Source organism: Scleropages formosus, chromosome 19, assembly GCF_900964775.1.
Source record: "Scleropages formosus chromosome 19, fSclFor1.1, whole genome shotgun sequence".
NCBI classification, from domain to species: Eukaryota; Metazoa; Chordata; class Actinopteri; order Osteoglossiformes; family Osteoglossidae; genus Scleropages; species Scleropages formosus.
The window spans coordinates 1,137-25,072 of NC_041824.1; positions in this window are offsets into that span (position 1 = coordinate 1,137).

Consider the following 23,936-nt stretch of genomic DNA (forward strand, 5'->3'; position numbering starts at 1 on the left):
TCCAGCACTTGCCCTAGCCCGAACCCTAACCCTAGCTCCGGCCAAAACCCTACCTCCAGCCATAGGCCAGGCTCCGGCCCCGACCCTATCTCCAGCCCTAACCCTAGGTCCCAGCTGAACTCTGGCTGCTGTGCAAGCCACAGCGCCGGCCCCGCAATAAGCTGAAACCCTTAGCCGGGCTCCAGCACTTGCCCTAGCCCGAACCCTAACCCTAGCTCCGGCCAAAACCCTACCTCCAGCCATAGGCCAGGCTCGGCCCCGACCCTATCTCCAGCCCTAACCCTAGGTCCCAGCTGAACTCTGGCTGCTGTGCAAGCCACAGCGCCGGCCCCGCAATAAGCTGAAACCCTTAGCCGGGCTCCAGCACTTGCCCTAGCCCGAACCCTAACCCTAGCTCCGGCCAAAACCCTACCTCCAGCCATAGGCCAGGCTCCGGCCCCGACCCTATCTCCAGCCCTAACCCTAGGTCCCAGCTGAACTCTGGCTGCTGTGCAAGCCACAGCGCCGGCCCCGCAATAAGCTGAAACCCTTAGCCGGGCTCCAGCACTTGCCCTAGCCCGAACCCTAACCCTAGCTCCGGCCAAAACCCTACCTCCAGCCATAGGCCAGGCTCCGGCCCCGACCCTATCTCCAGCCCTAACCCTAGGTCCCAGCTGAACTCTGGCTGCTGTGCAAGCCACAGCGCCGGCCCCGCAATAAGCTGAAACCCTTAGCCGGGCTCCAGCACTTGCCCTAGCCCGAACCCTAACCCTAGCTCCGGCCAAAACCCTACCTCCAGCCATAGGCCAGGCTCCGGCCCCGACCCTATCTCCAGCCCTAACCCTAGGTCCCAGCTGAACTCTGGCTGCTGTGCAAGCCACAGCGCCGGCCCCGCAATAAGCTGAAACCCTTAGCCGGGCTCCAGCACTTGCCCTAGCCCGAACCCTAACCCTAGCTCCGGCCAAAACCCTACCTCCAGCCATAGGCCAGGCTCCGGCCCCGACCCTATCTCCAGCCCTAACCCTAGGTCCCAGCTGAACTCTGGCTGCTGTGCAAGCCACAGCGCCGGCCCCGCAATAAGCTGAAACCCTTAGCCGGGCTCCAGCACTTGCCCTAGCCCGAACCCTAACCCTAGCTCCGGCCAAAACCCTACCTCCAGCCATAGGCCAGGCTCCGGCCCCGACCCTATCTCCAGCCCTAACCCTAGGTCCCAGCTGAACTCTGGCTGCTGTGCAAGCCACAGCGCCGGCCCCGCAATAAGCTGAAACCCTTAGCCGGGCTCCAGCACTTGCCCTAGCCCGAACCCTAACCCTAGCTCCGGCCAAAACCCTACCTCCAGCCATAGGCCAGGCTCCGGCCCCGACCCTATCTCCAGCCCTAACCCTAGGTCCCAGCTGAACTCTGGCTGCTGTGCAAGCCACAGCGCCGGCCCCGCAATAAGCTGAAACCCTTAGCCGGGCTCCAGCACTTGCCCTAGCCCGAACCCTAACCCTAGCTCCGGCCAAAACCCTACCTCCAGCCATAGGCCAGGCTCCGGCCCCGACCCTATCTCCAGCCCTAACCCTAGGTCCCAGCTGAACTCTGGCTGCTGTGCAAGCCACAGCGCCGGCCCCGCAATAAGCTGAAACCCTTAGCCGGGCTCCAGCACTTGCCCTAGCCCGAACCCTAACCCTAGCTCCGGCCAAAACCCTACCTCCAGCCATAGGCCAGGCTCCGGCCCCGACCCTATCTCCAGCCCTAACCCTAGGTCCCAGCTGAACTCTGGCTGCTGTGCAAGCCACAGCGCCGGCCCCGCAATAAGCTGAAACCCTTAGCCGGGCTCCAGCACTTGCCCTAGCCCGAACCCTAACCCTAGCTCCGGCCAAAACCCTACCTCCAGCCATAGGCCAGGCTCCGGCCCCGACCCTATCTCCAGCCCTAACCCTAGGTCCCAGCTGAACTCTGGCTGCTGTGCAAGCCACAGCGCCGGCCCCGCAATAAGCTGAAACCCTTAGCCGGGCTCCAGCACTTGCCCTAGCCCGAACCCTAACCCTAGCTCCGGCCAAAACCCTACCTCCAGCCATAGGCCAGGCTCCGGCCCCGACCCTATCTCCAGCCCTAACCCTAGGTCCCAGCTGAACTCTGGCTGCTGTGCAAGCCACAGCGCCGGCCCCGCAATAAGCTGAAACCCTTAGCCGGGCTCCAGCACTTGCCCTAGCCCGAACCCTAACCCTAGCTCCGGCCAAAACCCTACCTCCAGCCATAGGCCAGGCTCGGGCCCCGACCCTATCTCCAGCCCTAACCCTAGGTCCCAGCTGAACTCTGGCTGCTGTGCAAGCCACAGCGCCGGCCCCGCAATAAGCTGAAACCCTTAGCCGGGCTCCAGCACTTGCCCTAGCCCGAACCCTAACCCTAGCTCCGGCCAAAACCCTACCTCCAGCCATAGGCCAGGCTCCGGCCCCGACCCTATCTCCAGCCCTAACCCTAGGTCCCAGCTGAACTCTGGCTGCTGTGCAAGCCACAGCGCCGGCCCCGCAATAAGCTGAAACCCTTAGCCGGGCTCCAGCACTTGCCCTAGCCCGAACCCTAACCCTAGCTCCGGCCAAAACCCTACCTCCAGCCATAGGCCAGGCTCCGGCCCCGACCCTATCTCCAGCCCTAACCCTAGGTCCCAGCTGAACTCTGGCTGCTGTGCAAGCCACAGCGCCGGCCCCGCAATAAGCTGAAACCCTTAGCCGGGCTCCAGCACTTGCCCTAGCCCGAACCCTAACCCTAGCTCCGGCCAAAACCCTACCTCCAGCCATAGGCCAGGCTCCGGCCCCGACCCTATCTCCAGCCCTAACCCTAGGTCCCAGCTGAACTCTGGCTGCTGTGCAAGCCACAGCGCCGGCCCCGCAATAAGCTGAAACCCTTAGCCGGGCTCCAGCACTTGCCCTAGCCCGAACCCTAACCCTAGCTCCGGCCAAAACCCTACCTCCAGCCATAGGCCAGGCTCCGGCCCCGACCCTATCTCCAGCCCTAACCCTAGGTCCCAGCTGAACTCTGGCTGCTGTGCAAGCCACAGCGCCGGCCCCGCAATAAGCTGAAACCCTTAGCCGGGCTCCAGCACTTGCCCTAGCCCGAACCCTAACCCTAGCTCCGGCCAAAACCCTACCTCCAGCCATAGGCCAGGCTCGGGCCCCGACCCTATCTCCAGCCCTAACCCTAGGTCCCAGCTGAACTCTGGCTGCTGTGCAAGCCACAGCGCCGGCCCCGCAATAAGCTGAAACCCTTAGCCGGGCTCCAGCACTTGCCCTAGCCCGAACCCTAACCCTAGCTCCGGCCAAAACCCTACCTCCAGCCATAGGCCAGGCTCGGGCCCCGACCCTATCTCCAGCCCTAACCCTAGGCTCCCAGCTGAACTCTGGCTGCTGTGCAAGCCACAGCGCCGGCCCCGCAATAAGCTGAAACCCTTAGCCGGGCTCCAGCACTTGCCCTAGCCCGAACCCTAACCCTAGCTCCGGCCAAAACCCTACCTCCAGCCATAGGCCAGGCTCCGGCCCCGACCCTATCTCCAGCCCTAACCCTAGGTCCCAGCTGAACTCTGGCTGCTGTGCAAGCCACAGCGCCGGCCCCGCAATAAGCTGAAACCCTTAGCCGGGCTCCAGCACTTGCCCTAGCCCGAACCCTAACCCTAGCTCCGGCCAAAACCCTACCTCCAGCCATAGGCCAGGCTCCGGCCCCGACCCTATCTCCAGCCCTAACCCTAGGTCCCAGCTGAACTCTGGCTGCTGTGCAAGCCACAGCGCCGGCCCCGCAATAAGCTGAAACCCTTAGCCGGGCTCCAGCACTTGCCCTAGCCCGAACCCTAACCCTAGCTCCGGCCAAAACCCTACCTCCAGCCATAGGCCAGGCTCCGGCCCCGACCCTATCTCCAGCCCTAACCCTAGGTCCCAGCTGAACTCTGGCTGCTGTGCAAGCCACAGCGCCGGCCCCGCAATAAGCTGAAACCCTTAGCCGGGCTCCAGCACTTGCCCTAGCCCGAACCCTAACCCTAGCTCCGGCCAAAACCCTACCTCCAGCCATAGGCCAGGCTCCGGCCCCGACCCTATCTCCAGCCCTAACCCTAGGTCCCAGCTGAACTCTGGCTGCTGTGCAAGCCACAGCGCCGGCCCCGCAATAAGCTGAAACCCTTAGCCGGGCTCCAGCACTTGCCCTAGCCCGAACCCTAACCCTAGCTCCGGCCAAAACCCTACCTCCAGCCATAGGCCAGGCTCCGGCCCCGACCCTATCTCCAGCCCTAACCCTAGCTCCCAGCTGAACTCTGGCTGCTGTGCAAGCCACAGCGCCGGCCCCGCAATAAGCTGAAACCCTTAGCCGGGCTCCAGCACTTGCCCTAGCCCGAACCCTAACCCTAGCTCCGGCCAAAACCCTACCTCCAGCCATAGGCCAGGCTCCGGCCCCGACCCTATCTCCAGCCCTAACCCTAGGTCCCAGCTGAACTCTGGCTGCTGTGCAAGCCACAGCGCCGGCCCCGCAATAAGCTGAAACCCTTAGCCGGGCTCCAGCACTTGCCCTAGCCCGAACCCTAACCCTAGCTCCGGCCAAAACCCTACCTCCAGCCATAGGCCAGGCTCGGGCCCCGACCCTATCTCCAGCCCTAACCCTAGGTCCCAGCTGAACTCTGGCTGCTGTGCAAGCCACAGCGCCGGCCCCGCAATAAGCTGAAACCCTTAGCCGGGCTCCAGCACTTGCCCTAGCCCGAACCCTAACCCTAGCTCCGGCCAAAACCCTACCTCCAGCCATAGGCCAGGCTCCGGCCCCGACCCTATCTCCAGCCCTAACCCTAGGTCCCAGCTGAACTCTGGCTGCTGTGCAAGCCACAGCGCCGGCCCCGCAATAAGCTGAAACCCTTAGCCGGGCTCCAGCACTTGCCCTAGCCCGAACCCTAACCCTAGCTCCGGCCAAAACCCTACCTCCAGCCATAGGCCAGGCTCCGGGCCCCGACCCTATCTCCAGCCCTAACCCTAGGTCCCAGCTGAACTCTGGCTGCTGTGCAAGCCACAGCGCCGGCCCCGCAATAAGCTGAAACCCTTAGCCGGGCTCCAGCACTTGCCCTAGCCCGAACCCTAACCCTAGCTCCGGCCAAAACCCTACCTCCAGCCATAGGCCAGGCTCCGGCCCCGACCCTATCTCCAGCCCTAACCCTAGGTCCCAGCTGAACTCTGGCTGCTGTGCAAGCCACAGCGCCGGCCCCGCAATAAGCTGAAACCCTTAGCCGGGCTCCAGCACTTGCCCTAGCCCGAACCCTAACCCTAGCTCCGGCCAAAACCCTACCTCCAGCCATAGGCCAGGCTCCGGCCCCGACCCTATCTCCAGCCCTAACCCTAGGTCCCAGCTGAACTCTGGCTGCTGTGCAAGCCACAGCGCCGGCCCCGCAATAAGCTGAAACCCTTAGCCGGGCTCCAGCACTTGCCCTAGCCCGAACCCTAACCCTAGCTCCGGCCAAAACCCTACCTCCAGCCATAGGCCAGGCTCCGGCCCCGACCCTATCTCCAGCCCTAACCCTAGGTCCCAGCTGAACTCTGGCTGCTGTGCAAGCCACAGCGCCGGCCCCGCAATAAGCTGAAACCCTTAGCCGGGCTCCAGCACTTGCCCTAGCCCGAACCCTAACCCTAGCTCCGGCCAAAACCCTACCTCCAGCCATAGGCCAGGCTCCGGCCCCGACCCTATCTCCAGCCCTAACCCTAGCTCCCAGCTGAACTCTGGCTGCTGTGCAAGCCACAGCGCCGGCCCCGCAATAAGCTGAAACCCTTAGCCGGGCTCCAGCACTTGCCCTAGCCCGAACCCTAACCCTAGCTCCGGCCAAAACCCTACCTCCAGCCATAGGCCAGGCTCCGGCCCCGACCCTATCTCCAGCCCTAACCCTAGGTCCCAGCTGAACTCTGGCTGCTGTGCAAGCCACAGCGCCGGCCCCGCAATAAGCTGAAACCCTTAGCCGGGCTCCAGCACTTGCCCTAGCCCGAACCCTAACCCTAGCTCCGGCCAAAACCCTACCTCCAGCCATAGGCCAGGCTCCGGCCCCGACCCTATCTCCAGCCCTAACCCTAGGTCCCAGCTGAACTCTGGCTGCTGTGCAAGCCACAGCGCCGGCCCCGCAATAAGCTGAAACCCTTAGCCGGGCTCCAGCACTTGCCCTAGCCCGAACCCTAACCCTAGCTCCGGCCAAAACCCTACCTCCAGCCATAGGCCAGGCTCCGGCCCCGACCCTATCTCCAGCCCTAACCCTAGGTCCCAGCTGAACTCTGGCTGCTGTGCAAGCCACAGCGCCGGCCCCGCAATAAGCTGAAACCCTTAGCCGGGCTCCAGCACTTGCCCTAGCCCGAACCCTAACCCTAGCTCCGGCCAAAACCCTACCTCCAGCCATAGGCCAGGCTCCGGCCCCGACCCTATCTCCAGCCCTAACCCTAGGTCCCAGCTGAACTCTGGCTGCTGTGCAAGCCACAGCGCCGGCCCCGCAATAAGCTGAAACCCTTAGCCGGGCTCCAGCACTTGCCCTAGCCCGAACCCTAACCCTAGCTCCGGCCAAAACCCTACCTCCAGCCATAGGCCAGGCTCCGGCCCCGACCCTATCTCCAGCCCTAACCCTAGGTCCCAGCTGAACTCTGGCTGCTGTGCAAGCCACAGCGCCGGCCCCGCAATAAGCTGAAACCCTTAGCCGGGCTCCAGCACTTGCCCTAGCCCGAACCCTAACCCTAGCTCCGGCCAAAACCCTACCTCCAGCCATAGGCCAGGCTCCGGCCCCGACCCTATCTCCAGCCCTAACCCTAGGTCCCAGCTGAACTCTGGCTGCTGTGCAAGCCACAGCGCCGGCCCCGCAATAAGCTGAAACCCTTAGCCGGGCTCCAGCACTTGCCCTAGCCCGAACCCTAACCCTAGCTCCGGCCAAAACCCTACCTCCAGCCATAGGCCAGGCTCCGGCCCCGACCCTATCTCCAGCCCTAACCCTAGGTCCCAGCTGAACTCTGGCTGCTGTGCAAGCCACAGCGCCGGCCCCGCAATAAGCTGAAACCCTTAGCCGGGCTCCAGCACTTGCCCTAGCCCGAACCCTAACCCTAGCTCCGGCCAAAACCCTACCTCCAGCCATAGGCCAGGCTCCGGCCCCGACCCTATCTCCAGCCCTAACCCTAGGTCCCAGCTGAACTCTGGCTGCTGTGCAAGCCACAGCGCCGGCCCCGCAATAAGCTGAAACCCTTAGCCGGGCTCCAGCACTTGCCCTAGCCCGAACCCTAACCCTAGCTCCGGCCAAAACCCTACCTCCAGCCATAGGCCAGGCTCGGCCCCGACCCTATCTCCAGCCCTAACCCTAGGTCCCAGCTGAACTCTGGCTGCTGTGCAAGCCACAGCGCCGGCCCCGCAATAAGCTGAAACCCTTAGCCGGGCTCCAGCACTTGCCCTAGCCCGAACCCTAACCCTAGCTCCGGCCAAAACCCTACCTCCAGCCATAGGCCAGGCTCCGGCCCCGACCCTATCTCCAGCCCTAACCCTAGCTCCCAGCTGAACTCTGGCTGCTGTGCAAGCCACAGCGCCGGCCCCGCAATAAGCTGAAACCCTTAGCCGGGCTCCAGCACTTGCCCTAGCCCGAACCCTAACCCTAGCTCCGGCCAAAACCCTACCTCCAGCCATAGGCCAGGCTCCGGCCCCGACCCTATCTCCAGCCCTAACCCTAGGTCCCAGCTGAACTCTGGCTGCTGTGCAAGCCACAGCGCCGGCCCCGCAATAAGCTGAAACCCTTAGCCGGGCTCCAGCACTTGCCCTAGCCCGAACCCTAACCCTAGCTCCGGCCAAAACCCTACCTCCAGCCATAGGCCAGGCTCCGGCCCCGACCCTATCTCCAGCCCTAACCCTAGGTCCCAGCTGAACTCTGGCTGCTGTGCAAGCCACAGCGCCGGCCCCGCAATAAGCTGAAACCCTTAGCCGGGCTCCAGCACTTGCCCTAGCCCGAACCCTAACCCTAGCTCCGGCCAAAACCCTACCTCCAGCCATAGGCCAGGCTCCGGCCCCGACCCTATCTCCAGCCCTAACCCTAGCTCCCAGCTGAACTCTGGCTGCTGTGCAAGCCACAGCGCCGGCCCCGCAATAAGCTGAAACCCTTAGCCGGGCTCCAGCACTTGCCCTAGCCCGAACCCTAACCCTAGCTCCGGCCAAAACCCTACCTCCAGCCATAGGCCAGGCTCCGGCCCCGACCCTATCTCCAGCCCTAACCCTAGGTCCCAGCTGAACTCTGGCTGCTGTGCAAGCCACAGCGCCGGCCCCGCAATAAGCTGAAACCCTTAGCCGGGCTCCAGCACTTGCCCTAGCCCGAACCCTAACCCTAGCTCCGGCCAAAACCCTACCTCCAGCCATAGGCCAGGCTCCGGCCCCGACCCTATCTCCAGCCCTAACCCTAGGTCCCAGCTGAACTCTGGCTGCTGTGCAAGCCACAGCGCCGGCCCCGCAATAAGCTGAAACCCTTAGCCGGGCTCCAGCACTTGCCCTAGCCCGAACCCTAACCCTAGCTCCGGCCAAAACCCTACCTCCAGCCATAGGCCAGGCTCCGGCCCCGACCCTATCTCCAGCCCTAACCCTAGGTCCCAGCTGAACTCTGGCTGCTGTGCAAGCCACAGCGCCGGCCCCGCAATAAGCTGAAACCCTTAGCCGGGCTCCAGCACTTGCCCTAGCCCGAACCCTAACCCTAGCTCCGGCCAAAACCCTACCTCCAGCCATAGGCCAGGCTCCGGCCCCGACCCTATCTCCAGCCCTAACCCTAGGTCCCAGCTGAACTCTGGCTGCTGTGCAAGCCACAGCGCCGGCCCCGCAATAAGCTGAAACCCTTAGCCGGGCTCCAGCACTTGCCCTAGCCCGAACCCTAACCCTAGCTCCGGCCAAAACCCTACCTCCAGCCATAGGCCAGGCTCCGGCCCCGACCCTATCTCCAGCCCTAACCCTAGGTCCCAGCTGAACTCTGGCTGCTGTGCAAGCCACAGCGCCGGCCCCGCAATAAGCTGAAACCCTTAGCCGGGCTCCAGCACTTGCCCTAGCCCGAACCCTAACCCTAGCTCCGGCCAAAACCCTACCTCCAGCCATAGGCCAGGCTCCGGCCCCGACCCTATCTCCAGCCCTAACCCTAGGTCCCAGCTGAACTCTGGCTGCTGTGCAAGCCACAGCGCCGGCCCCGCAATAAGCTGAAACCCTTAGCCGGGCTCCAGCACTTGCCCTAGCCCGAACCCTAACCCTAGCTCCGGCCAAAACCCTACCTCCAGCCATAGGCCAGGCTCCGGCCCCGACCCTATCTCCAGCCCTAACCCTAGGTCCCAGCTGAACTCTGGCTGCTGTGCAAGCCACAGCGCCGGCCCCGCAATAAGCTGAAACCCTTAGCCGGGCTCCAGCACTTGCCCTAGCCCGAACCCTAACCCTAGCTCCGGCCAAAACCCTACCTCCAGCCATAGGCCAGGCTCCGGCCCCGACCCTATCTCCAGCCCTAACCCTAGCTCCCAGCTGAACTCTGGCTGCTGTGCAAGCCACAGCGCCGGCCCCGCAATAAGCTGAAACCCTTAGCCGGGCTCCAGCACTTGCCCTAGCCCGAACCCTAACCCTAGCTCCGGCCAAAACCCTACCTCCAGCCATAGGCCAGGCTCCGGCCCCGACCCTATCTCCAGCCCTAACCCTAGCTCCCAGCTGAACTCTGGCTGCTGTGCAAGCCACAGCGCCGGCCCCGCAATAAGCTGAAACCCTTAGCCGGGCTCCAGCACTTGCCCTAGCCCGAACCCTAACCCTAGCTCCGGCCAAAACCCTACCTCCAGCCATAGGCCAGGCTCCGGCCCCGACCCTATCTCCAGCCCTAACCCTAGGTCCCAGCTGAACTCTGGCTGCTGTGCAAGCCACAGCGCCGGCCCCGCAATAAGCTGAAACCCTTAGCCGGGCTCCAGCACTTGCCCTAGCCCGAACCCTAACCCTAGCTCCGGCCAAAACCCTACCTCCAGCCATAGGCCAGGCTCCGGCCCCGACCCTATCTCCAGCCCTAACCCTAGCTCCCAGCTGAACTCTGGCTGCTGTGCAAGCCACAGCGCCGGCCCCGCAATAAGCTGAAACCCTTAGCCGGGCTCCAGCACTTGCCCTAGCCCGAACCCTAACCCTAGCTCCGGCCAAAACCCTACCTCCAGCCATAGGCCAGGCTCCGGCCCCGACCCTATCTCCAGCCCTAACCCTAGCTCCCAGCTGAACTCTGGCTGCTGTGCAAGCCACAGCGCCGGCCCCGCAATAAGCTGAAACCCTTAGCCGGGCTCCAGCACTTGCCCTAGCCCGAACCCTAACCCTAGCTCCGGCCAAAACCCTACCTCCAGCCATAGGCCAGGCTCGGGCCCCGACCCTATCTCCAGCCCTAACCCTAGGTCCCAGCTGAACTCTGGCTGCTGTGCAAGCCACAGCGCCGGCCCCGCAATAAGCTGAAACCCTTAGCCGGGCTCCAGCACTTGCCCTAGCCCGAACCCTAACCCTAGCTCCGGCCAAAACCCTACCTCCAGCCATAGGCCAGGCTCCGGCCCCGACCCTATCTCCAGCCCTAACCCGAGCTCCCAGCTGAACTCTGGCTGCTGTGCAAGCCACAGCGCCGGCCCCGCAATAAGCTGAAACCCTTAGCCTGGGCTCCAGCACTTGCCCTAGCCCGAACCCTAACCCTAGCTCCGGCCAAAACCCTACCTCCAGCCATAGGCCAGGCTCCGGCCCCGACCCTATCTCCAGCCCTAACCCTAGGTCCCAGCTGAACTCTGGCTGCTGTGCAAGCCACAGCGCCGGCCCCGCAATAAGCTGAAACCCTTAGCCGGGCTCCAGCACTTGCCCTAGCCCGAACCCTAACCCTAGCTCCGGCCAAAACCCTACCTCCAGCCATAGGCCAGGCTCCGGCCCCGACCCTATCTCCAGCCCTAACCCTAGGTCCCAGCTGAACTCTGGCTGCTGTGCAAGCCACAGCGCCGGCCCCGCAATAAGCTGAAACCCTTAGCCGGGCTCCAGCACTTGCCCTAGCCCGAACCCTAACCCTAGCTCCGGCCAAAACCCTACCTCCAGCCATAGGCCAGGCTCCGGCCCCGACCCTATCTCCAGCCCTAACCCTAGGTCCCAGCTGAACTCTGGCTGCTGTGCAAGCCACAGCGCCGGCCCCGCAATAAGCTGAAACCCTTAGCCGGGCTCCAGCACTTGCCCTAGCCCGAACCCTAACCCTAGCTCCGGCCAAAACCCTACCTCCAGCCATAGGCCAGGCTCCGGCCCCGACCCTATCTCCAGCCCTAACCCTAGGTCCCAGCTGAACTCTGGCTGCTGTGCAAGCCACAGCGCCGGCCCCGCAATAAGCTGAAACCCTTAGCCGGGCTCCAGCACTTGCCCTAGCCCGAACCCTAACCCTAGCTCCGGCCAAAACCCTACCTCCAGCCATAGGCCAGGCTCCGGCCCCGACCCTATCTCCAGCCCTAACCCTAGGTCCCAGCTGAACTCTGGCTGCTGTGCAAGCCACAGCGCCGGCCCCGCAATAAGCTGAAACCCTTAGCCGGGCTCCAGCACTTGCCCTAGCCCGAACCCTAACCCTAGCTCCGGCCAAAACCCTACCTCCAGCCATAGGCCAGGCTCCGGCCCCGACCCTATCTCCAGCCCTAACCCTAGCTCCCAGCTGAACTCTGGCTGCTGTGCAAGCCACAGCGCCGGCCCCGCAAAAAGCTGAAACCCTTAGCCGGGCTCCAGCACTTGCCCTAGCCCGAACCCTAACCCTAGCTCCGGCCAAAACCCTACCTCCAGCCATAGGCCAGGCTCCGGCCCCGACCCTATCTCCAGCCCTAACCCGAGCTCCCAGCTGAACTCTGGCTGCTGTGCAAGCCACAGCGCCGGCCCCGCAAAAGCTGAAACCCTTAGCCGGGCTCCAGCACTTGCCCTAGCCCGAACCCTAACCCTAGCTCCGGCCAAAACCCTACCTCCAGCCATAGGCCAGGCGACCCTATCTCCAGCCCTAACCCTAGGTCCCAGCTGAACTCTGGCTGCTGTGCAAGCCACAGCGCCGGCCCCGCAAAAAGCTGAAACCCTTAGCCGGGCTCCAGCACTTGCCCTAGCCCGAACCCTAACCCTACCTCCAGCCATAGGCCAGGCTCGGGCCCCGACCCTATCTCCAGCCCTAACCCTAGGTCCTAGCTGAACTCTGGCTGCTGTGCAAGCCACAGCGCCGGCCCAGCAATAAGATGAAACACTTAGCCGGGCTCCAGCACTTGCCCTAGCCCGAACCCTAACCCTAGCTCCGGCCAAAACCCTACCTCCAGCCATAGGCCAGGCTCCGGCCCCGACCCTATCTCCAGCCCTAACCCTAGGTCCCAGCTGAACTCTGGCTGCTGTGCAAGCCACAGCGCCGGCCCCGCAAAAAGCTGAAACCCTTAGCCGGGCTCCAGCACTTGCCCTAGCCCGAACCCTAACCCTAGCTCCGGCCAAAACCCTACCTCCAGCCATAGGCCAGGCTCGGGCCCCGACCCTATCTCCAGCCCTAACCCGAGCTCCCAGCTGAACTCTGGCTGCTGTGCAAGCCACAGCGCCGGCCCCGCAATAAGCTGAAACCCTTAGCCGGGCTCCAGCACTTTCCCTAGCCCGAACCCTAACCCTAGCTCCGGCCAAAACCCTACCTCCAGCCATAGGCCAGACTCCGGCCCCGACCCTATCTCCAGCCCTAACCCTAGCTCCCAGCTGAACTCTGGCAGCGGTGCAAGCCACAGCGCCAGCCCCGCAAAAAGCCGAAACCCTTAGCCGCGCTCCAGCACTTGCCCTAGCCCGAACCCTAACCCTAGCTCCAACCCTAGCCCAAGCTCCAACCCTATACCTATCTCAATCCTTAACCATAACTCCTACCCTATTCATAGTTTCAACCCTAAGCCTAGCTTGAACCCTTTGCCTTCCTCCCTCGCTGAAGCCCTATCCTTAGCTCCGGTTTTAATCCTAGCTCTAAGCCTAAGACTCCAACCTGAATCATGGCTCAAACGCTAACCCTAGCTCCAACTCAGAACTAAGCTCTAACCTCAGCTCCAGCTGAAACCTTAGTCCCAATCTTAACCATTGCTCCTGTCCTATCCATAGATCCAGCTCTTACCCTAGCTCCAACCCTAACCATAGCACCATCCATAAGCCTTGCTGCAACCCTAAGCCTTGCTCCAACCCTAACCGTAGCTCCAGCCCTAAGATAAGCTCCTAACCAAACCCAAGCTCCAACTATAACCCTTGCTGCAACCCTATGCCTAGCTCCAAATAACCCAATTTATTAAACCTTCATTCCCCCACAACATTACGTGACAGACAGTAAAAAAAAAACATGGAGGCTTGGATGAAAAGTAACATGTATATACTCCAGGCCCATTATGAAGGCATAACACACACACAAAAACCCACTTCTGACTTAGTCAGTGAGGCAGAATAGGAGGTGGTGGTGAAGTTGGCAAAAAGTAAATACAGAAACCAATTAAAAGAAGAAACAGTGATCAGAACAAACCATATCCTGGGTCTTAATAAAGAAACGGAAAACAGTGAGGAAAAATACAGGGTCAGCCACCGGATGTATGCACAAGTAACAAACACGGAACAGAACAGAGCAGGAATGGGTAGGACAGGTAAAACAATAACAAGTACATAGGGAGGCAGACACACTCCCTAGGGCTCCACAGGACAGATGGAGCAGGACGAAAGGAAAAATAAAACAAACAGAAAATGGCTACAGTGAAGTAAATAAACAGAAAGAGAAGAAACAGGCAAGGGAACGGGAGGAAAGGGACAGAGATGTACAGGACCTATAAGAACCAGCACCAGCGTAGGGTCCCAGGAGGTAGCAATAATTGAGGCCCTCCCAGAGAGCGGAACCGTTGTAGAAAAACAGACACGCGGGGAGGGAAACAGACAGACTACAGTGGAAAGGACACAGAATTTACTGAAGGTAGAACAGGCCATAGACGGCAGTGCAACACTCAATACAGAAAGGGGTGTGGAAAAGGAGCAAACAGATAACATAAGAAACATGCACAGGAGCCAGAGCCCCCCTGTCAATTCGGAGGAGGAATTGGTGCCACAGATTGCAGTAGCACTCCGGGCACCTACACGGCACTCGACCACGGAAAGGAAGATTACAGAGTGGAAATTACAAATCCCATTTCCAGAAAAGTTGGGACACTTTCTAAAATGTAATAAAAACAAAAATCTGCAATTTGTAAGTTCTCTTGAACTTTTATTTAACTGAAAAAAGTACAAAGAAATTACTTTTAATCTTTTGGCTCACCAGCTTGATTGTATTTTGTAATCAAATTTCGAATATGATGCCATCAACACACTCCAAAAAAGTTGGGACAGAGGCAAAATAAGAGTGAAAGTTTATAGAATATTCAAATAACACCATTTTGGAAGATTCCACAATAAGCAGGTGAATTGGTAACTGGTGAGAGTATCATGACTGGGTCTAAAAGGAGCATCCACCAAAGACACAGTCTTTGCAGACAAGGATGGGTTGTGGCTCACCAGTTTGTGCCAAACCTTGTGAGAGAATTGTCAGTCAGTTCAAAAAGAACATTTCTCAATGCAGGATGCAAAGAATTTAGGTCTTTCACCATCTACAGTACATAATATTCATGTAACCATGAACAGATGCATGGACTCCAGAGAAATCTCAGTGCATAAAGGGCAAGGGGTGACCTTCGAGCCCTTAGATAGCATTACATGAGAAACCGTCATGCTACTGTGACAAATATAGCCACATGGGCTCGGGAGTACTTCAGCAAACCATTGTCACTTAACACAGTCCGCTGCTGCATTGAGAAATGCAACCTGAAACTCTATTATGCAAGGAGGAAGGCATACATCAGTTCTATGCGGAAACCCTGCCGAGATCTCTGAGCCTGAGCTCATCTCAGATGGACTGAAATGTCGTGGAAACATGTGCTGTGGTCAGATGAGTCCATGTTTCAGCTTGTTTTTGGGAAAAATGAATGTTGAGTTCTCCGTGCCAAAGACAAAAAGAACCATCCAGACTGTTAGCAGTGAAAGGTGCAAAAGCCAGCATCTGTGATGGTATGGGGGTCCATCAGTGCCCATGGCATGGGTGACTTGTGTATGTGTGAAGGTACCATTTATGTGGAGGCATATATTGGGATTTTAGAGTAACATATGCTGCCATCAAGGCAATATCTTTTCCTGGGAGTCAATGGTTATTTCAGCAAGACAGTGCCAGGCCTCATTCTGGACGTACTACAACAGGGTGGCTTTGTGGACACAGAGTGCATGTGCTTGACTGGCCTGCCAGCAGTCCAGATCTGTCCTATTGAAAATGTATGCCACATTGCAAAGAAAAGAATCAGACAATGACAATCATGGACTGTTGAGCAGCTGAAGTCGTGTATCAAGCAAGAATGGGCAAAAATTCCACTTGCAAAACTCCAGCAAAGAGTATCCTCAGTTCCGAAAATGATTAAAACGCTTATTTAAAAAGAAAGGTGATTTAAGAGTGGTAAACATGCCTCTATCCCAACGTTTTTGGATTGTGCTGCAGGCATCAGTTTATAGATTTGTTTATATTCAACAAACAGAATTAAGTTCATCAGTGAAAACACTGAAAATCTTTTCTTTGTCCTTTTGTCTGTTAAATAAAGGTTAAAGTGAATGAACAGATTACAGTTTTTAGTTTTTGTTGCATTTTAAAAAGTGTCCCAACTTTTCTGGAAATGAGGTTTGTAGAAATAAGGGAACCGACCGTAATTATAGGGGATGAAAATATAGGAAGAATTGCAGGTACCATGCCGAACGGGGTTCAGGTAGACAGCTACCCAGAGGCCAACTTCTTTCACATAGCCAAAATATTAGAAAAAAAAAACAAAGGTACACCTCCAGATACAACAGGTAATATTAGCTGCAGGACTTCATAACCGTCTGCAACAACTGTACAAGACAGCTATTAAGCATTACAGCACATGTGGAGGGTAGCAAGGGAAACTTTCTGGAATGCCTCCATACACATGCCCCGATACAATACCTGGACATGTTACCCAGGGAGCAACAGAACACACTAGACGCCATCAACAGACACATTGAGCAACACGGGAGTTCATTACCGATGATCAACAAACTTCTATGTAAAGTCGACCATCTTAACGTAACACGGTGGACAACAGGAACAGCACATTTGACTGGCTGGACCAGTTCAACTTTTAAGGGTGGAGACGTGTGACAAAAACACAAAGCACACCAACATTATCAAACTTATCCAAAACTTTCACCCTGACAAAACCGGAAGAGGAACTTCTGGAGAGAGGCCTCACTTTCATTCCCACACCAGATGGACCAGACTTGGGGGAACTCCTCAGGGACATCCATTCATACAATAGAAAATTAAAACTATTAGACTACTTCAGTTTCCAACAAAAGGAACAGCTAACCCCATTTACCAAATCATCTAAATGGGAACCAAATTTGAAACAAGTCAGTCCCAATATTCAGAAATTAATCAATCAAATACATCAATAAAACAATACAATCCATCACATACACACACAACCAAAAATGTAACCTCAGCCCACCCTTGAGGGGGGCAATACAGACACTAAGGAAAAACAAACACATAGTCATTAAACCGGCAGACAAAGGTTCTGCAATCGTAATAATGGACGCACAACAGGACAAATACAAGGCCACACGACAACTAAGTAATACGGAACATTACACTCTGCTTCCGAATCCACTTGGACCAACTTGCAATTCCATACTAGATCCAGAAGGGGGAGACATAACTCCACAACAAATAAACTAAAAAATGCTCGGACAATGTGTGTTACTGCCCGAGAAGAGTGCTCTATAAAAATAAATTGAATTGAAACTAAATTGAAAATGGAAATCTTGGTCCATCTCTCTCCAACAACTGGACACCCCATGGACAAACACGTACAACGCTTTTACACACCTCCCAGCGACACTTCCTTCACCACCATCACTCCATCATGCACAAACACACCTAGAACAAAAGGGACATCTTACAACCTGGAGGAGAACATGGTGTTGTGAGAACAACCAAAACAATTGTGTGTACGAAGCCCATAACTCTTCTCATCTTAACCGTAACCCAACATTAACGGCAACACAGTTCCCCAAAAACCACTACAATCCCTAACTATAACAATCACTCTGAGACCAGCCCTCACCTTAACAATCACATTGACCCCAGCCCTCACCCTAACCCTATCCTCAGGCCAAACATGATTCATACACTCTCTCGATGGACCCATCTACCAGCAATGTGGTATAAGTGATTACATACAACAGATGCAGTAAAAAGTACATGGGGGGAAATGGAGAACCAACGCGAGGTCAGACTCAAATATCTGTACAGCATCAACAGGGGGACATGAGACACAGCACTAGCGAACCACTTTATGGAACATAAAATGGACAACCTGATCATAGTGGGTCTGGAAGCAAACATTCACTGGAACAAGGGAATGGCACAGGGCGGAGTGGAGCTGGACAAACACACTCGGTCTTTGGACTCCCAGGAAACTCAACGAGAGGTAAGGGCATTAGAAGCAAAATACCAAAAACACCCAGAAGCAAAAACAAACCTGTAACCTTAACCCCAGCCCCACTCCTAACTCCAACCTGGAACCCAAAGCCCTAATGCTAACTCCAACCCTGGACCCGAAGCACTACCCCTAACCCTAATGCACCCTTCAATCCTCAAGGCAACAGGGAATTGGCACAGGGGTTATGGCCTCTGAACTGTAAGGTTGCAGGTTCAAATTCCACTACAAGCTGCAATACTCAGGAACAAGAGACAGACAGACACACACACTTTCAGAACCGCTTGTCCCATACAGGGTCACAGGGAACCGGAGCCTACCCGGTAACGCAGGGCGTAAGGCCGGAGGGGGAAGGGGACACACCCAAGACGGGACGCCAGTCCGTCTCAAGGCACCCCAAGCAGGACTCGAACCCCAGACCTAGCGGAGAGCAGGACCGGGATCCAACCCACTGCGCCACCGCACCCCACAAGAGATATAGTCCAAAATCAATCTGACAAGGACTACTCAAAAAGGACAAGGCAACAGCAGAATATATATAAGAAATATAAGAGCAACTGCATTCTAAGAAACCTCTCTAAAAAGGCCACAGTGCGGAGCCAGAACACAGCATTCTGAACCTTTCAGAACACAAACGTGCTCCTGTTGCGCAAACCCAATATATTCTGTCTCATCCACAAGGGGGCAGTGATAAACTCCTTAGTTTACTCACCTCTATACAGCTGGGTTATACCGTATTTACTCGAATATAACTCGCACTTTTTCCCCCAAAATTCAAGTTAAAAAATCGTGAATTTTCGGAAACTAAAGTTTTTCAGAAAAAAATAAATTGACGTTTTAATTAAATTATCAGTATTCATTCTAATTTATAATTGCTCACGCGCTCTTCGTGCGAAACACAGCATGATCTTACGCAGACCTAAACAAATATTCAGATAACTCGTACTCCAATCAGAAAAGGTCCTCGGAATGCTTTTCTTGACTTATTGGTGTTTTGAAATGCAAGTTTCTGTTTCCGTCGATATCACACATGATTAAACTCAGTCCTGAAACTCGCTCCCGCTCGTGCAACTGTTTGTCTGCGAAATCAATGAGTTTGTTTGAGTTTAAAACCAGCACTGCAGCTTGAACGTTTGTCAGCTTCAAGCAAAAATTACCGGTAATTTACAAGACTGGAGATAAATTAGAAAGAACGCTTCACTGAGGACTTCGAAACGATGTGAAAGCGGAGCGCGAAACCAACAACAAGGGTCACTGCTACGCATATGATTGGTGCGCTATGAAAAAGGTCGCGCAACTCAACAACAAAGGCAAGCCGACAATTTATTGAAATGCCGATTCTCTTTAACCGAATTCCAAAATAAATTTATTTAAATTTATGTTAAATTCATGTGATCTGTAGGCCATTGAACAGTCAAGAGAATCTTCTTAAAATAGGTCCATCTCTGCCTCTTTTTCTGCTCAGCTGCGAGACAGAAAGACTAAGAGTGCCAGCTAGCCAGCCATAATCAAAGAGGTGCGGAAACATCACGTGAAAGACAAGAGAAACTCACACACACATTGACTGAAGCTGCTTGTCCCGAGGAGCCGGAGCCTAACCCGGCAACACAGGGCACAAGGCTGGAGGGGCCACATCCAGGATGGGACATCACTCCATCACAAGGCAACCCAGGCAGGACTTGAACCCCAGACCCATCAGAGAGCAGGCACAGGCCAAACCTGCTGCACCACCGCACCCCCCAAGAGAAACTCAACTTTAATAAAAGGAATTTTTATTTAAAAAAAAAAAAAAAGTCAACAGGATGCTGCCAAACATGACCTAGTCCCTCCCTGCCACCTTGTTTTTTCTCACTAACAGTGATGCTGGTGCACATGTGCACAAACACAAGCACACACATTTTTGTACACATCTTACACAGGAAAGCAAGTAACCAATCCATGTATTTACTTACTTAAAAATTAATAAATGTAAACAATTTTTAAAATTTGTTTTTAGTACATATTGTAGAACAGATTTTTTTTTCCCTGAACTTTATTAAATTCCATAATCTGACAGGAATTATTCACTCACCTGTACTATAAACACATGAAGTCATTATTCCAAATGCAGATAGCGAAGTCCAGACAGGTTAAAAAACTAAAATTATCTCTCTCTCACACACACACACACACACACACACACACACACACACACACACACACACACTCGATGGATGCCAGTCCGCCACAAGGCACCCCAAGCAGGACTCAAACCCCAGACCCACCAGAGAGCAGGACCCAGTCCAACCCACTGCGCCACCGCACCCCTAACTAACAACCTTAAGAATAAAAACTTGGGACTTTAAAACTTCATAACTTTAAAGGCATTTAAAAAAATAATAAAATGTGGCTAAAACAAACCCAAGCCTTATCTTAAAAATTGTATTACACCCCAATGTTACACTGTCAACAATTCTCCATTAAGTTGAAAAACACAGAACATTCACTCAACACCATACTTACTAATTTATATAGAAAAAAAACTTAGATAAACTTCAGTAAAACATGTAAAAATCACCAATTAAATTACTTGACCCTAACCCTAAGCAAGAGTTGCCCTTCACCCCACCCCCCAATAAGGTGAAAGGTAGCAAACTCACAGAACAGTCTTGGTAACAGTCTTTTAGCCTTTGTATACAATGATATGAAGCACCTCTTTAATATTTATCACTGCTGATTACATATATTATGAGTGCTAACATGTCTGCATTTTCCAGTTACATTGCCAAACATTTGTGGGTTTTGTTGTTGCATTGTTTCTTTGCAACTATGAAAATTTTGGACAAGCAAGACCTGCTTTTAAACACACATATAAACACACAGTTATTTGTCCATCCTTGTTTTGGTCTAAATATGGCCACACCGTGTTTGGTAGAGGGCTGTGAAATAAAGCACCCTGAATATATGTTTGGAAGGAATGGACCTACTACTTACTCCGTACTTTAACTGCTCACACAGGTCCGCCCACTTTAGGAAGGAAACCATCTATCCTGTCTTAAAAAGAATAGTGTCTTTTTAAAAGACAAATGGTTTTAAAAAAAAGTTACCAAACATACAAAATTGGTAATCATGTGTAGGCTATAATTAACAACACCTTGGGTATGAAAAAACAAGAATTTAATCTGAAAGAGAGCAAGCCAGTGATACTTATAAGTATCTTAAATGGATTAACAAAAAGCAATGGTTTAAATTTTGTTCAAGTCATAACCCCCCTCCTTGAACCGCCACCTTACCGTGGTGGAGGGGACTGAGTGCCTGAATGATTCCAGGAGCTATGTTGCCTGGGGCTATATGCCCCTGGTAGGGTGTCCCATGGCAAACAGGTCCTGGATGACAGACGAGACAAAGTGCAGTTCAAAACCCCCTAATGAAGACAATTAAACCAAGGTTTTCGTTTACCCCGACCGGTATGGGGTCACCGGGGCCCCACCCTGGGGGGGCTCACATGCGAGCGCCTGGTGGCCAGGTCTATGCCCACGGGGCCTAGCCGGGCTCAGCCCGAAGCCATGACGTGGAGCCGCTCTTCGGTGGGCTCACCACCTGCCAGAGAGACCATAAGGGGCCGGTGCATTGTGATTTGGGCGGTGGTCGGGGCCGAGTGCCTGGCCAACCCAAACCTCGGGCGCCAACTCTGGTTTTTGGGACTTGGAATGTCACCTCACTGGTGGGGAAGGAGCCTGAGCTGGTGCGGGAGGTTGAGAGATACCGTCTAGATATAGTCGGGCTCACTTCCACTCACAACTTGGGTTCTGGAACCACTTTTCTCGACCAAGGGTGGACTCTCCACTATTCTGGCGTTGCCCAGGGTGAGAGGCCGCGGGCGGACGTGGGCTCATTAATAGCCCCCCAGTTCAGCCGCCATGTGTTGGAGTCTACCCCAGTGAATGAGAGGGTCATCTCCCTGCGCCTTCAGGTCAGGGAACGGTTTCTCACTGTCGTTTGTGCTTATGCGCCTAGCGGCAGTGTAGAGTACCCGGCCTTTTTAGAGTCCCTGGGGGGCGTGCTGGAAAGCGCTCCCACTGGGGACTCTGTCGTTCTACTGGGGGACTTTAACGCCCACGTGGGCAGCGACAGTGACACCTGGAGGGGCGTGATTGGGAGGAACGGCCTCCCTGATCTGAACCCGAGCGGTGAGTTGTTATTGGATTTCTGTGCTAGTCACGGTTTGCCCATAACGAACACCATGTTCATGCATAAGGGTGTCCATCAGTGCACTTGGCCCCAACTATATGGGGATCACACTCCTTAGCCTCCCTGGGAAAGTCTATGCCAGGGTACTGGAAAGGAGAATCCGACTGATAGTTGAACCTCGGATTCAGGAGGAGCAATGCGGTTTTCGCCCTGGCCATGGAACACTGGACCAGTTCTATACTCTCACTAGGGTGTTGGAGGGTTCATGGGAGTTTGTCCAACCAGTCCATATGTGTTTTGTGAACCTGGAGAAGGCATTCGACCGTGTCCCTCGTGGCATCCTGTGGGGGGTGCTTCAGGATTATGGGGTTCGGGGCTCGCTGCTACGGGCTGTTTGTTCTCTGTATGGCCGAAGCAGGAGCTTGGTTCGCATTGCCGGCAGTAAGTCAGACCTGTTCCCGGTGCATGTTGGACTCCACCAGGGCTGCCCTTTGTCACCGATTCTGTTCATTATCTTCATGGACAGAATTTCTAGGCGCAGCCAGGGAACGGAGAGTGTCTTTTTTGGTGGCCGCAGGATCTCGTCTCTGCTTTTTGCGGACGATGTGGTCCTGTTGGCTTCATCGAATCAAGACTTGCAGCGTGCACTGGGGAGGTTTGCAGCCGAGTGCGAAGCGGCGGGGATGAGAATCAGCACCTCCAAATCCGAGGCCATGGTTCTCAGTCGGAAAAAGGTGGATTGCCCTCTCCGGGTTAGGGGGGAGTTGCTCCCTCAAGTGGAGGAGTTTAAGTATCTCGGGGTCTTGTTCACGAGTGAGGGAAAAATGGAGCGGCAGGTTGACAGACGGATCGGTGTGGCGTCCGCAGTAATGCGGTCATTGTACTGGTCTGTTCTGGTGAAGAGGGAGCTGAGTCATAAGGCGAAGCTCTCAATTTACCGGTCAATCTACGTTCCTACCCTCACCTATGGTCATGAACTCTGGATCATGACCGAAAGAATGAGATCGCGGATACAAGCGGCAGAAATGAGTTTCCTCCGCAGGGTGGCTGGGTGGCATCGAGAGGAGCCAGTTGAGGTGGCTCGGGCATCTGTTCCAGATGCCTCCTGGACGCCTCCCTGGTGAGGTGTTCCAGGAATGTCCCACTGGGAGGAGGCCTCGGGGCAGACCCAGGACATGTTGGAGAGACTATGTCTCCCGGCTGGCCTGGGAACGCCTTGGGGTTTCACCAGGGGAACTGGAGGAGGTGTGCGGGGAGAGGGAAGTCTGGAGGACTCTGCTTAGACTGCTGCCCCCGCGACCCGGCCCCGGATAGTGGAGGAAGATGGAAAAAATGGAATGGAAGTCATAACCTGAGGTTTGTTTTAACATGAACTAGCAAGAAGCATAACCTATTACCCTGTCCACTAAGGAAGTGAGCAGGCCAAAATGTGGAGGTCCTGTGTTCTAGCTCTAAAATAGGGAGGTCAGCTATAGCTCTAACAGGTTGTGATGTCTTTGGCACTCTCTTGCAAGGCCCCCAGACCACAAGACCAATCTAGGGAACATCTGGCTTACATTACTGCTGTTGGGCTTCTCTAAACACCGTGGGAACAGACTATCTTTTTTCAAACCCACATTCAAATGGGGTGGACATTTTTGAGAGCACATATCTTTTGGGTGGAATGCTTCATCCTCTTGGGTAATACAAAATGTACACAAATAAACTCAAGTATTCTTAGCTAAACATATTTTGATGGCTAAACTTTATATTTTCCAGGGACTAGTATTACATTCCTGGGGTTTTAGAGATGCTTTGTCTATGGATAAGTTATAGGCTGTTGCTATCTAAATCTGTCACAATGCACAAAGGCAGCAGTGAACTGTTAAGGTCACCAGTCTTCTCTGAAACCTGTACGGAATTGTTACATAACATCCTGAAACAACTGGGATCAGGGAATAAGTAGCCTTTCATAAGGAAAGCACAAGCCCATTCTGAGGGTCTTAGTGGCTGTACTGTTCCGCAGAGGCTGTTCTGGGGGAACTGAGATGGAAAAGCAGGAAGGGTAGATCTGAATGAAAGCATGAATAGGGGCAAAGGCTGACATTCTGTAGGAAACATGCATTTCAGCTAAAATTAGACTAATGTTGCCCTGAGCTGCACAATGGGGAGGAGCAAAAATTCCATTCTGTCCAAAGGAAAAAGAATAATAATAAAGAACCCAGGGAATTTTTTTTAAATAAAATT